This window comes from Culex quinquefasciatus, chromosome 3, assembly GCF_015732765.1.
Source record: "Culex quinquefasciatus strain JHB chromosome 3, VPISU_Cqui_1.0_pri_paternal, whole genome shotgun sequence".
Taxonomy (NCBI): domain Eukaryota; kingdom Metazoa; phylum Arthropoda; class Insecta; order Diptera; family Culicidae; genus Culex; species Culex quinquefasciatus.
In genome coordinates this window covers 149,698,726-149,713,854 of record NC_051863.1, presented here as the reverse complement: position 1 = coordinate 149,713,854, position 15,129 = coordinate 149,698,726, and the positions used below count along the sequence as shown (strand labels likewise).

The 15,129-nt window shown below is 37.3% G+C and overlaps 1 protein-coding gene across 1 annotated transcript in view; it reads right to left on the bottom strand.

Annotated features, from left to right (window-relative positions):
• LOC6037145 (protein windpipe) overlaps window positions 1–5,167 on the bottom strand; it is a 126,356-nt gene extending 121,189 nt beyond the window's left edge. Inside the window, exon 1 of the mRNA XM_038259611.1 lies at window positions 4,789–5,167. The gene's annotated coding sequence lies outside the window, so the exon portion shown is untranslated. The remainder of the gene's footprint in view (window positions 1–4,788) is intronic.
• Window positions 5,168–15,129: the final 9,962 nt, after the last annotated feature.

Genomic DNA, 15,129 nt, shown 5'->3' with positions numbered 1-15,129 from the left:
ATGCTTAAATTTTCATTTTTTTTTCAAATGCAACAGTTTCAATTTAAAATAGCACATACTAAAAGGGCTCATGCTAAAAATTGGACGGAGGGTTCCATAACATCTCTATTGTTTTTGTTTGGCCCTTAGGGTGACCTACCTTTGAGTGGTCCGAAAAAATGCCACATTTTTCAAAAAATCTTAGCGCCGTTTCAAACGATTTCAATTCGTTTTGGCGGAAATGTAAATCTGAAAATAATGATTTCCGAAATGTGATTTTTTGCAAAAACTTACAAAAATGGCAATTTTTCGGACCACTCTAACAAACCTTAGGTCAGCTTAAGGGCCAATTAAGAAAATACGGGTCTAATTATTTCGGAACCCCCAGTCCAATTTTGAGTCCGAACCCTTTTGTTTTGTTTTGTTCTCTTTTCAAATGGACCTGCTGAATGTATTTTCTTTTTTCAACAAAAAATATTGCGAAATTAGGTCAATTAACCACTTTGATAACAAACCATTTTTACTGTATGTATCAGCAAATATTTTGCGGAATATTTCCTGATATTTTTTTTTTAATTTGACTATTTTTATTTATTTATTTATTTTTTGTTTTTGTGTATTTGAAACGACAGGAAATAAGTATTTAAGAAACTGTCATAAACCGGGACCCGTGGTGCAGGGGTGAGCTTGATTGCCTCTCACTCAGTAGGCCTGGGCTCAATCCCAGAAGGTCCCGGTGGCATTTTTCGAGACGACATTTGTCTGATCATGCTTTCCGTCGGACGGGGAAGTAAATGTTGGCCCCGGTCTAACCTAGAGGTTAGGTCGTTAGCTCAATCCAGGTGTAGGAGTCGTCTCCCTGGGTTCTGTCTCGGTGGAGTCGCTGGTAGGCAGTTGGACTAACAATCTGAAAGTTGTCAGTTTGAATTGGGGTGGGTGGAAGCTAAGGTTTAAAAAAGTGTAAAAGTATATAAGAGTTTTTCAGACCTGCATAGACTGATTTTGTTGTAAATATATAAATGCCATGTGCCTAAACGAAAAAAAAACACTTGGCCGTAAATTAAAAAAAAAAAAAACAGTTTTATAAGTTTTTTATAAAAACAAATTTATTTGCAAGAAGTCGAATTCACTATTGTGTGACTCCTTAAGTTCATGAAACACTTTCCAATTGTAAGATAAATGACCATTCGAACAAGAAACGGTCTCAAAATCTCTATCACTTTTCAGCAAAACATTCCAATGTTCGTTTCGCCTAGCACCAAAACCCAACTCAAAACAACCTTACCGCGAGTCCACGCCGAGACGACGGAGAGAGCGGTGACATTTATTTTTGTTTTATTTATAATTTGAGAATAGCGAAAAGTGGGAAAATTTTATCACTCCTCCTTCCGTGGCGTTTTCCTCGCCCATTCATTCAATGAACTGCATTTTCGTCCCCGGCGTAGTTTTAAGATTGAGAGTGGAATTTCACTTTCGATACTAATTTGTTATTTGAGAGATGGACTCTTTCTTTTCCTTTCACTGTTTTTCTCTCGCCAGAGCGCGATGCAGCGTGACAGATCGGGGGTTCGGGACGCCGAAAGGGGACGATTTTGGGCTGCGGATTTAATAAATGGCGTGTTTATTTTGGCTCGTGTTCAGATTCTTCTACCACGTTGTGATCCCGGAGACAGTTATGTTGGCATCACTGTCGGGGGAAAGGTGGGGGCTTGAGTTATGGAGAAGATTGTCTTTTTTTGGAAAAGGGGTTTAAGATTTGCTGGTCTGTTAGGAAATGAAAGAAAACAATGTTATTATCAGGTTATCCAATTCAAAAATAGTACTTTATGCAATAAGTTGCAAAAAAGATTTTTTTCAGCTAATGTCATACATTTATCCACCGTTTATCGAGTTGGATAAAAATGACGAGCGCTGATAAAATCAAGTTTGAACGTTGTTTCTCGTCAAGATAAGCTACAAACCCCAAAAAAGTATTGAAAAGTGTTTCTTTTCAATACAAGAGCAGAAAAGTTGAACTTTTCAGCACCCAAATGGATGCTGAAAGGGCAGTACAGTTATTTTTCGTAATGAAAAGTACACGGAGAAAAAAAGATTTCCGTTTTTCAAAATCGTACCATGGGATTTGAACACTTTGTTCGTGGTTCCCATTTTCATGAACGCTTGTTCACGACTATAGCAACTTTTTTTCCTCGGTGTAGGCCAATTTGTCAACCGAGAATGATAAGAAAAGTAAGTAGTCTCACAACGGTGATAGAACTGCCCCGAACATAGTCCTGAACCAATCAATTAACGAATCAAAGCCAACAAAACAAACTAGTCAAAACATGACAACATTCATCAAGATTTTCATGCTAAAATTCTGAATACACGAGTCCACAATTAACTTTTCCCTGTTTCGCTGCACATCGCTCACTGTCCCGTTCCCTTCAACTCGGTACAGTTGCCAAAACTGTGAAACTATCTTTCCGGTCCCTCGATTGGACCATCGGTGCAATAAATCAACTCTCCAAAAACTCATCCAATCTCACTCTGGCAGACTGGGTTTCGGTTCGTCAGAGTGAGGTCGTACACTGTGGGCAAAAACTGCACAACTTCTTTTTGTTTTCAAAAATATTTTTTTCAGATTTTATCTCAAATATTTAAATTTAAGCCTTTTTTTTTTGAAGATGAACTCATGGCTGAAATAACAAAATTCTGAAATAAATAATAAAACATTTTTGTGTTGTTGCACTTTCTGTCAGTGCATTCATTGACAGGCTGAACACGTCGGGTCCTCACCGTACCTCACCTTCTATCCCATACGGTATTTTTATTTTTTCTCGTTCCTCGACATCAGCTGATCCAAAGCAATACCTCAAATGTCTTTTTTGTGTTGTTTTTAAAAATATCTGTGTCAGTGCAATGCCGCCGTTGTCGTCAGACAACCCAACAACAACGAGCAAACACTGCTGCATAATTAAATATTCACCTTTTTCTGGCTCTTCCTTGGTTCCTCGGCTTTTCACCGGCTCCAACACCACCTTCTCACTAGTTGGGTGGCCCTGTGAGCTCCCGCAGTGGGGGTGCGGAGTTTTTCACCAAACCAACTCTCGTTCCAGCGACCAGTTTTCCACGGTTGGCAAAACTTTGCGAAACTCCCAGCGACGATGACGACGATGATGGTGCGGCCGCACGAGAAAACTTACGACGATGAAAAGTTTTAGACATTTTTTTTTTGTGCGGATTTGGAGCTTAAATTGAGGTTGTTGAAAGTTTGTCGTAAAATTTATGCAGTGTTTAGCTTACTGGTGTTGTGACAGTTATCAGTTACATTGTTTAAAACAATGAATAATTAGTTATGTAACAATTGTAAGTTTAGGACATAAAAATATCTTTCATTTCTACTACAAACGGAAAAATATTCTTTTATTGAATAATTATATTAAATTTCAAATTAAATTTGTTTTTTCTTAAGTTGATGAAAACCTTTGAGGAATTTTTTGACGTTCCAAGGTCTTAATAATGCTGTAAATTTTCCGAGTCAACCACCGCTTTTCTCAAATATCAAGATGTATAAAAAAATTAAACCAGAATTTGAATTTTTACTGAAGGTATTTATTCAATCGTTTATAAACATAACAGTAAAACAAATCATGGGAAAATGACATCTGGGAAGGGTTACATCTTTTAAGTCAGGAAAAATGTTAAATTTTATCATCATTCTTATGTAATGTCACTTTTTCAGTCTAAATTGAGGTTCAAATTTACATATTTTTTTACTGTGTTTTAAGAATACATTGTATGAGATTATGTTTGCATTTATAATTATACGGCGATTCCATTTGAAAAGACCCTAAACCAAAAAATAAGTTCTCCGATCGGGCTCAAAAAATTTTCTGGAGGTTTCTTGGCCAAAATAATTAGACCCGTATTTTTTTGTTTGGCAATCAAAGTGACGCGCATCGTGCTAGGGTGGTTCGAAAAATGACAATTTTCGTAATTTTTCGCAAAAGCCACTTTTTTCAAAAAATCATATCTCCACGTCATTTCATCCGATTTTAGTTTTCTTAGACGCAAAAGAAAGATGATTATTTTGGCTATTTGAGAAAAATAGTAAGAAGTTTCCAAAATCTAGCTTAATATTTGAAAAAGTCGTATAAAAACTTAAGATGGCGTTTTGACCGTTTCTGGATCAAAGAGCCTATGTCTGAAAATATTTTTATCGGATTCCTCGGAAAATTTTATATAACATTTCTAAAAATTGGCAATGTCGAACCGTTCGTTTCCGAGATATGATTTTTTGAAAATAAAAACTGAGTTTTTCAACGCGCCACGCGCTAAAACAAGAAAATGCCGAAATCGGCAAAAAATCAACTTTTTTAACTAAAACTTGCTCTATACTAACTGCTGTATAATAACATAATTTATTACATTCAATAATTGAGGGCTTTATGGATGTAAAACATTACTAGAGTGTTTTTTGATTTGGTCCTTTAAACATATGAAAGACAATAGTTTATTGGTCCATTTAAAAAAAAAACTCTGGATTAGGATTATCCTATGATTTTTGAGTATTTTAGAAAAAAAAACAGAATTATTTTTTTTCAAACAAATCTTTTTAAAATATGCGTAAACAGATTGATTTAAAAATAACTAGTATCTAGGTATTTAAAGAAGAATTTTTAAACTAATCTCTAACATCAATCAGTAAAAATTGTGTTTCCGTTCAACCAAATCCGCAAAAAAAAACCCTCACACTGAACTCGCAAACATTTCCTGTCAGTTTCTCGCACCGCTCGTTGAAACAAAACCCCCTTCAGAATAATTCACCTTCGCTCACACTAACGAATGAGATTTTCGTTGTTTTCTTCCCGGCACACAAAACCACACCATCGCACCTTGTTCCGCTATTCCAAGCTGGCCGGCAAAACACCAACAAACATTGCGAGATATTCGGTAATGGTTGAGTTGAAAGAAACAAAATAATCCGACAAAAAAAACACACACTCAAACACACGGCCGGTGAAGACAACAACAACTGAAATTAATTGAAGAATTATTCACGAAAAGAGAGAACCGAAAAAAAAGATACCGGACGATCAATTCTTCAAGTTCACTTTTGTTTTCTTCTGCGAGAGCGCACGCGATTGCCGAGATTTTTCGGGAGATTTGATCCACCGAGTTGGTTCATCCACCGAGCACGACCGACCGATGGTCACGGAATGAGCCGCGTTCGCCAGGTTGTGCTGTGTTCTCCCAGCACTGACCGCAGCAGCATCGCAGCAATGAAGATCGTGGCGAAGTGATCACCAACTCTCACTCTCTCCATTTTCTCTTTGTCTCTCGGGCTGCCATTCGGCAGCATAAAGTTCTTAAAGTGTGTACCGGCGTTTCTCATCTTTTGTATCCATCAGTATGGCGAAGAAAATCTCTGTGAAACGTCGATGATACCTGATTTTTCTGTTGAATAAATTTTTATTGTACACATTAAAAATGTGTAAATTTGGGAGGTGTAATTTCAGAAGCTTGAATATTACCTCTTTTATGAAGTGATTTCACATCAATTTAGACTGAAATAGTGACATTAAAAATTACATATTTTTAGGGATAAAATTACACATTTTTTCTGACATTAAAGATGTAACCCTTCCCAGATGTAATATTACCATGATTCTTTTTGTTACTGTTTATTGTTTCCTTTGTTTTGTATCTCTGTATTGTTGAGCTTACCATAAAAAAAGCTCTCAAAGTGAAGCCATTGATCATTTTCGAAGAAAATTGATAAACACTCTATAATGCTCTGTATTGAATTCAATTTAAAGAATTTCTGCACCAAAGTGAATCAGCATGTGCCAGTTGCCGCCTTATGATTTATTTATTTTTGTAAAAAATATCCCCTCATTCAAAAGCTTACGATTGAGTTTCATGAGTGAAAACTTCGAAAAACTAGTCAAAAATAGTCAAAATCTTCCATTCTTCAAAAAAAAAAGTGGAATTCAGATAAGTCGTGAAGAGTATTTATAAACTCCATATTTTACATCAATTGTTACAATTGAAACATGTTTTTTTTACTGTTCTACAACTTTAAAGATTCAAAAATAACAAAAATAATCTCCCATCAAATGGCATGTCTCACCATTTTGACAATTGAATAAGGTAAAATGGCAGTGATTTGAAATTTTTTTTAACCTTTTTTCTGTATTGATAATGATATTTTTTTTCGAATTTTGGGTACGCTGAATTGGGCGTTACATTTTAAACAAAATTCCTTTTTACACCAAATTTATACATCTTACGAATTCGAGCTGAACATCACTGAAATCGTGTCTTTCAAAAATAAAATCAAGAAAACACGGTGTCACATCACGGGATATCGAAAAGGGACCTCGCACTCGCGATCAGGGACCAAAACTACCCATCAGAGCAATGTTTCGCAGAAATCGACTCTGTGCGAGCTTGCGGAGAATGAAATGATTTTAAATTTAAATTCAACTAAAATGCAAAAATTTGTTCATGATGTCGATAATCCAATGGGGACTATTATTTGATTGTTTGATTTTTTTTTTCAATTTTACAGAACCAAATTTATTAATATTTATTAGAATTAACAAAATCAAAAAGAGGATGTTAACCCTCCAAAACCCATTTTTTCGAACATTTTTATTTTTCCCGTGTTTAGGAGATCATTTTGAGCAACTGTTGTTCTACGCAACGATGGAATAATCATCATCAAAAGAAAATCTTTGGATGTTCATCAAGAGAGATAAATCCAAAGCGAGCATGGTATCGGTAAAAAGAATCTTAAAAAAATCATCATCTTGATTCGGCGGAACATCTTTTTCACTACTTGACTTGCAATTGTAACGTCGCACGTCGAAAACTGACCTGTCACATTTTGTAGATGGGCAGTGTGTGTAAACAAAGTGAAATAAATATTTTTGAGTGGTGCTGACAAGGAAATTCATAAAAAATCATCCGGGAGAATTTCGGAAGCGATTTTCTTTTGCGTGATTTGCCTCCTCTCTCTTTCGCGGGTGAAGAAAGTTCGCAAGCGAAATTAATTCTCGCGATTATTCCAACCCTGGTTCTATACGATTAACTTTACTTCTCTTTTTTATATTTTTATTGTTTTTAAGTATTTTAATTTGCATTTATCTTGTTGAGTTTATGTTTGTTTTTGATAGTATTTGGCTGACTCTACCAAAAAAAAAAAAAAAAAACGAAGTTGACTTTATAGCTGTCGGCCACCATTGCTAGTACCAACCACTAGTGTAGTGTCTTCCTTTTATCTACAAGGACTTCGCCGCCCTGGGCTCCTAAGTGTATGAAAGTATGGCACGGAGCGACGGCGCCGAATACCCATATTTACACAAAGAATTTTAGAGCGCCCGCCGCGGGATTCGAACCGGCGACCTCTGGATTGTGAGTCCAGTGCGCGGTCCGATTGATCCACACGGGCGGCTGACTCTACCAACTTCTATTATTACCTTTTGTCTTTCTTGTTTTTTCATGTTACAGTCATTTTTTCAATTTTATACTTGTTTTTCACATTTTCTACCATAGAACGATACCATTATCATTTAAATTGTAGAAAAAAATGCTTAGAGGCTCAGTGTGGAACGATACAAAAAGCGCTTCATACTTATTTTAACAGAATTTTGAGGAAATGTTGGAAAGAAACACAGCCATAGTTGACCCCAGAAAAAATTACTTTTTTTTTTAACTTTGGCAAAGTCACGTTAAACAAGTCACATTTGCAACCTTATAATTTTCTTAAATTTTAAGAGTCATTCTTAACATTGCTTTTTAAAGATCAAAAATTGGTTGAAAATTGAACTTTGGGTAATTTTTAGATCGAAGCCCACCTAGGAGCGGGGTTGGGTTGTACACGCAAGTCAAACTAAAAAGTGACGAACTGTCACTTTTTACACGGCGCTTACGCACACTATCAAAACAAACGTTTGGTAGTATGTGTGAACTTCGTGTAAAAGGGGGGTCAAACTAAAAAGTGACCCCGTTCGTTTGACAACAATTGGTGTCAAAGAAATGGGGTTTGCAAAAAAACACAAGATATAAATGACCACTTAGGGATTTAAAACATTCCAGCTACGACCAATTTAAAAAAAAGTCAGATATGCAGCAAGGCCGTTGATAAGTTTATGTCCTCTGATCAAAGTCAAGGGTTGAGGAGGGTTTTTTGCATTGTTTAGTTTTCAAAATATCTAAATATTTACGGAACTGTACATCGCAATGTCCAACATATTAAAGATTTGGCTACCCTGGCTCATTTTATAACCTCTTCAGTGTTTTTATTAACTTGATGAAGCTAGATCTTGTGGTTTCAGTTGGTTCCGTAACGAAAACCATGTTTGAAGCTGGATGTCAACAATTGTCTGATCTTTTGTGTGACCACTTTTTGGTAAGGTGTGATGAAGGTACCAAACCACATAGGTGAAATAAGTTAATTTTTTCATATGATTATAATATTTTATTTGAGAAATTTAATATGGACCAAATCAGAACAATCTTTTAAGAAGCTTCTGGTTGAACCAGATGTGATAGAAATCGATGTATGATTAAATTTTAAACATTTTGAAACATAAATAACAATTTTCGCAAAGAACTGTCCAACTGTAGAGAAACTGAAGAAAGGTCGAAACACCTCTTAAAACCATTTGTTTACTCTTGCTTCCCAACACTCTCGTGCATTCCCACACGCACTCGTCGCTCTTTCTTGTTCTGAAATAAAATAAAATCAAGCTTTTGTAGTGTCTGCTGCCACCACGCTTTTCCTAATTTCCACATTAACACTTCGTTATTATGGCGGGCCTCATAAATAAACATGATAACAACAACACCAAAGTGCACTTGAAACCGGCTTCGTCTTCTCTCGTCATTCTCTCACTCTCCGATCGGTGGAAGATTCTCTCTGTTTACGTGCGCGCCGTGAACGTACCCCGAACCGAGAGCTTCAATCACGGCATAAACCGACGACGACGGAGTTTGCCACTGGAAGCTCAACTTTGCTCCACGAAGGCTTCTAGACGACTGAGCTGGGTGGTTGGACTCTCTCTTTCTGAATGGGGCTGTGTCGTTGAAGCAACAACATAGCAATAGGTGGGCTGGTTGTTGCTTGCAAAAGCATAAAAATATCTGTTACGCAGAGAGTGCCGGTAAAGTGCATAAGATATTTTTAAACCTCAAAATTTCAAATGATAAAATACATAGCTAAATTCAGTTTTTTTTTAACCTGTAGAACAAACAATAACAATTTCCGATCATCGACATCTTCTCCCCATTTCGACGATGTTGTGCTATCTTGACGCACGTCGCTTTCCGGCGTTCCGAGAAAAACGCTTTTTAATGTTTGACCTTGAATAAACAAAAACTAGAGCATGCGATGTAAACAATAAAAATCGCGTTTTGTTTGGCTAATCATTCTGTGCATTGCTTCTAAGTTTGGTTGAATTTGGTTACCGGAGTCGCGAGTTATAATTATCAATATTCTTGGTAGTCGGGCACGAACGTGTGTCAAACGCGGTCTGACCTGAAATCACTTTGGCTTCTTTCATATGAAGAGTGACAACAAGGCACCAGTTTTTCGGTTTTAATTAAATATCTGAGGAATGAAATCGAACTTTGGAAATCTGTGAAGACCAAAAAGTGAAACATTGTGAGCTACTCAAAATGGCATTCTTAACAAAATGCTGACCAAAACTCACGTGTAACAAGCATTCTCGTACACTAATTAATGAGATTTCAAGGTGTTTACTAACATTTCCCTCAGAAAAAGTTCTCTCAATATCTCCGAACAAAAAACTACTTCCCATAATAAACTTATTATGGGCAACTATCGAGTCCCGTCACGTGCGCATCGACCAAAGAATCAGTATTCCACAAGACAACGCTTAATTTTGGACAGGACGCGATGCGATGGTCGTGAAATGGGGTGGTGAGGGGCTCTCTTCTGACCAGAAGCAGTTGAACCTTCTTGGGCCGGAACAAACAAATTGACGCCGGCCGATTGTGGTGGCGTTCACCACTGCAACGCCGAACTTGATAATTGCTGTTTGTTCTTTCCCAAATTGTTGACTCACTTCTGATCGTTTGTGGGAATGACAAATTGTTTCCTTTTCTATAGGCAGTAGGGTGGGTACGTTTTTCAAAAAGTTCTCGGATCAAGTTTTAGTATGGTTCCCCTTGTAGGACATGCCCATAGGGACTTTCATGCCAAATATCAGCTCATTTGGTTGTAAACTGGCTGCGCGCATCAGGGTTAAAGTTTACATGGGAATTCCTATGGGAAATTGGAACTTTTTGTTCAAACGCTCCTACAGGTCTGAGAAAATCACGCGCCAACTTCTGGTATGGTCAGGCCTATGGGGAATGGTCTGGAGAACAATTTCCCGAAGAGAGCATATGGATTCGTTGTCTCTAGACCTGGCGCATCGGCAAACAATCCGATGGCTCCGGAATCAACGGTTTTTCCTGAAAAAGCATCAAATTTTCCTCAGCATGCTATGAAAGCTTGATGCACACCGCGACGCCATAGTCAGGTAGCTACCTCGTGGGTGAAAAACGGCTGGAATATTCAATTGCAAACTTTCTTTTAACTAGAAAATGATCATTGCGAGCAATCCTGATATTATTCAGTCGAATTCTGAATCTTTGCATAGCAAATTTGTATTTTTTTGCAAATTTTTCATCCACGTGGTAGCTGCCTGACGTATGGCGTCGCGGTGTGCATCAAGCTTTCATAGCATGCTAAGGAAAATTTGATGCTTTTTCAGGAAAAACCGTTGATTCCGGAGCCATCGGATTGTTTGCCGATGCGCCAGGTCTAGGGACAACGAATCCATATGCTCTTTTCGGGAAATTGTTCTCCAGACCATTCCCCATAGGCCTGACCATACCAGAAGTTGGCGCGTGATTTTCTCAGACCTGTAGGAGCGTTTGAACAAAAGTTCCAATTTCCCATAGGAATTCCCATGTAAACTTTAACCCTGATGCGCGCAGCCAGTTTACAACCAAATGAGCTGATATTTGGCATGAAAGTCCCTATGGGCATGCCCTACAAGGGGAACCATACTAAAACTTGATCCGAGAACTTTTTGAAAAACGTACCCACCCTAATAGGCAGTGTAGTAATACAGTTGATTCCGGGCACGATCTGCCAATGAGTGCTAAATGATCTCTTTGTGGACACTGATTTCTTCTTTATTCTGAAGTACATTTATCCGTGCACCATTAGGGTGTAATAACAAAATCGATTTTTCAGCACAGCAATTTTTCAGTTCCTTTTGGGGTCCTAAACAACTTTCCAAAGTTTGAGAACGATTGGTTCAGTCCTCACATTGCGCAAAGCGATTAAATTTTCCATATAAATTTGTATGGGAAAAACCATTTTTTTAAATTTTGATATTTAAAAAACCCACGTTTCACGCTGTTCTAAAACCGGATTCATATTCGGATGCTCTGGAAGATGCTCTACAACTTTCCCGAAGAGAGTATGGTGCTAACTTGCTCCTGAAAGAAGATACAGCGTCCTCAAAACTCGTCTAAATCGTGATTTTCGAGCAAAAAAACACGTTTTAGACGAGTTTTGAACACGCTGTATCTTTTTATAGGAACAAGTTACCACCATACTCTCTTCAGGAAACTTGTAGAGCACATTTCAGAGCAATCAAATATGAATTCGGTTTTAATATAGCGTGAAACGTGGATTTTTTAAATATCAAAATCCAAAAAAATGGTTTTTCCCATGCAATTTTATATGGAAAATTTAATCGCTTTGCGCAAAGTGGGGACTTAACCAATCGTTCTCAAACTTTGGGGAGTTGTTTAGGACCCCAAAAGGAACTGAAAAGTTGCTGTGCTCACTAAATTTGAACAACTTTATTTTTTCCCATACAACCATATTACACCCTAGTGCACCATATTCAAGGATTTGTTTCAACTTATTGTAATAGAAGCAACATTTAGAACATTGAACCAAAAATCATGGAACCTTATGGTTTCTAATCAGCTTATTTCATGAGCCTTTTTAACATGCCGATTTAGCAACATTCAACAGGAACTAAACATAAAATGACTTTGGCAGAAATATAAATAAATGAAGAATCACATGCATAATTCAACCAAAGTGACTCCCGAAACAAATATAACCACAAACAATTCAGTTATTCAGCTGATTGTTACTGCTGGCAAGCATGTGCCTCCACAAGAAATTTAAAATTCAAGAATGAAAGGGACAGTACAATGCAGTGAAACGTCCCACCGATGTCATCATCAACGCAGTTAGTGAAATCGACATTGTTACCTGTTTCTCCAGAACCGTCGGCAAACATTTCAAGAATATTCTGCAGTGCTAACCGTTCAAAACATAACCGAAGAAAGAACTCGTTCCAGAATCGGCAGCTACACATTGAATTTCAAAGCTTCTTTCAGCGAAACAAAGTTTTTTATTGGATATTGTAAGTGTTTCAAAAATTACTGTTGTTCAACAATACTCTTCCACAAACACATTTTTCAATAATCCATTTAGTTCAAATTTTATCCTAATTTTATTTACTTGAAAATATTATTTAAAAAGAGGATCATTTCGTATTGGCTTCATTTTTTGCCATTGTAAAACGGATTAGGTAGGTTCTTGAACAATGTAGTATAGAAGATTTTTTTTTCCAATGTTTGAAAATAGGTATTTGCTTCAGAGAAGAATGACGATGGATACTATTTTTGACATTTAAAAGACATTTTTCTATACCATAGCTCATAAGTTCGTAGTTTGGTGTTTAATAAAAAAAAGTTGAAAAACGAAAAACTTAGCCGAAGAATCCTTTAAAAAATCCTTTCCTAAACTAAATCAAACTTAAAAGCAGACTTGAATTGAGCAACCATTTTATATCTCAGGAACCAATATTCGAATACAGTTGATCTAGGACAAAAAAAACTGAAAATTGGAAAAGCAATGCATATTTTTGTAAGGAATGCAATAGTCCTTAAATCAACATTCGAACAAGGGTGGTTCAAGTTCAAACCTTTAATTAAAATACGAGGACTTTGAGTAATTGGCTATTAATATTTTTATTTGCGCAAAGTTTTTTAGAACGTCAATGTCAAATGTTCGACGAAAGGACACCAGAACTGATTCGAAGCGTTTGGTACGGTATGTCCACGCATCATACCTCACCTATTGATTCGGTGAAATGTGATCCGTTTACAGAATCTGTCTATGTGGTTAGTGCAACATAGGGGATAATCTCGTATGTTTGGCAGGTTAAGCACTCGCTTTTAACTCCATCCAATTTGTTGATTTTCACTATTTAAACAACTAATTTTGCAAAACTTTTCATACAAACTTTTTTGCTCACTTCTTATTGAGCCATTCATTACTCGGTTTTAGTTGAAAACGCTTTTAATGAGCTGTAATTGAATGTCATGTTTTGTTTCGATTTTTTTAATGAACTTTAAAATATATATTTTAAAATTTTTTTTTTTTTTTTAAATTAAATATTTCTTTATTGAACTTTCTTATAATAATTACATTTCTTTTACATGCTAAGTGGTATGGCCTAATGCTCTTCATCTTTGTTGTATTTTTCGTTTGATTATTAACTGTTCACATTTATTTTATTTACTTCAAATTGTTTTACATTATTGCATTGAATCAAATACATTTGGGCAAAAAAGAAAAAAAAATCACTTTAAAAACTAATCCTAACTTAATACTAATAAAAAATAAATTCATTGAATTATTTAAAATCACTAGAACGAGTAAACTACGAACTGTATTTTAAGATAAATGCTCCAAGCGTTCTTACTTGATCCTGGCGAGTTTTGCAACCACGCAGTGTTGTTGTCATCTCGATGAAAATGTTCAAAAGTTCTTGTGGTGAAAACAGGTCACTGCTGCCTTCACCCGTTGATGCTGGTTGGTTTTCCCTCGGTTGCTGACTGAAGCCAGGAGGTGTTATATTCTCTGCAACTCTTTGCCGCTGATTCAACGGCAATGGCTGCAGATTTGAAACCACTCGAACAGATCCTGCTCCTGGTGACGCCAAAGCAGGAAAATCCACGTCCGTGAAAGTTGGTGGTGTTTTGCGACGATTTGGTTGGTGCCTCGTCGTCGCTTGCTGCCGAATTTTTACAAACTCAGCACGTTTTGGGCAGCTTCGATTCTTGGTAGAATGGTCGCCGCCGCAATTGAAGCATTTCGCTTCAATGTTCTCGTTGATTGTTTCGCAAGCTTGAGTTTTGTGCTCACCTCCGCAGGTTGCACAACGACTCTTGATGAAACAGTTCCTTCCACCATGTCCAAACTGCAAGCAGTTCGAACACTGTGTCACGTCACGGTGCACTGGACGATAACGTTCCCAAGACACGATGATGTTGAAAATTGCCCGAACTGCTTTCAGCTCAGACGGCGTTGTCGATCCTTTCTCGAGATGAACCAGGTACAGTTGATCACGATACTTGATGTCCTTGTTGTGCCTCCTCATCTTGAAGACTTCGATCACGTTTAACTTCAGAGATTTGAGCTCTTCTTTCAGCACATTCACATCCATGTCGTACAGGCCTCGGAGGACCTGTTTCATGGGGCGTTTACCTGGATCGTCATGGCTGTAGTATTCAATCTTTGTGTTGTTCAGGAAATCCCGAACGTAGTTGTAATCCTTTCTGGTAGGTAGCAGAATTTTGAGTCCATCAGCACACAAGCCAATGGAAGCTCGTAAAGCGCCAGATTTAATAAATCCGGTCAGCCACTTTCGCACCGAATCCGATGACGATGTTTTCACAAAAATGGGTGGCAACTTTTCCCGTCGTTCAAATTCTTCCTTCTCGCTCACGTCCACAGGGAGGGTGGCGAACTGGTTTCAGACGAATTTTGAGCGTCCCTGCTCAAACTGCCTGGCTTTGCAGGTAGCGCTTCGGCATTCTTTAGCTTCTTCAAATCTGCCGATCCTGCTGGTGAGGACCGCCTCTTTTTCTTGCCGTGAGGCATTTTTGCACTTTTTAAGCACTTTTCAGGAGCTAATATCCAGGAGTACCTCACTGAATGATGGTCCACAAGGGAATGTATATATTTTAAAAAGTTTTTGCAGTGCTCAGATTCCAGTTACTGCTCCAAAATTTCCGTGATTTCATTTCCCATAGCCACACAAATCTCGGTAT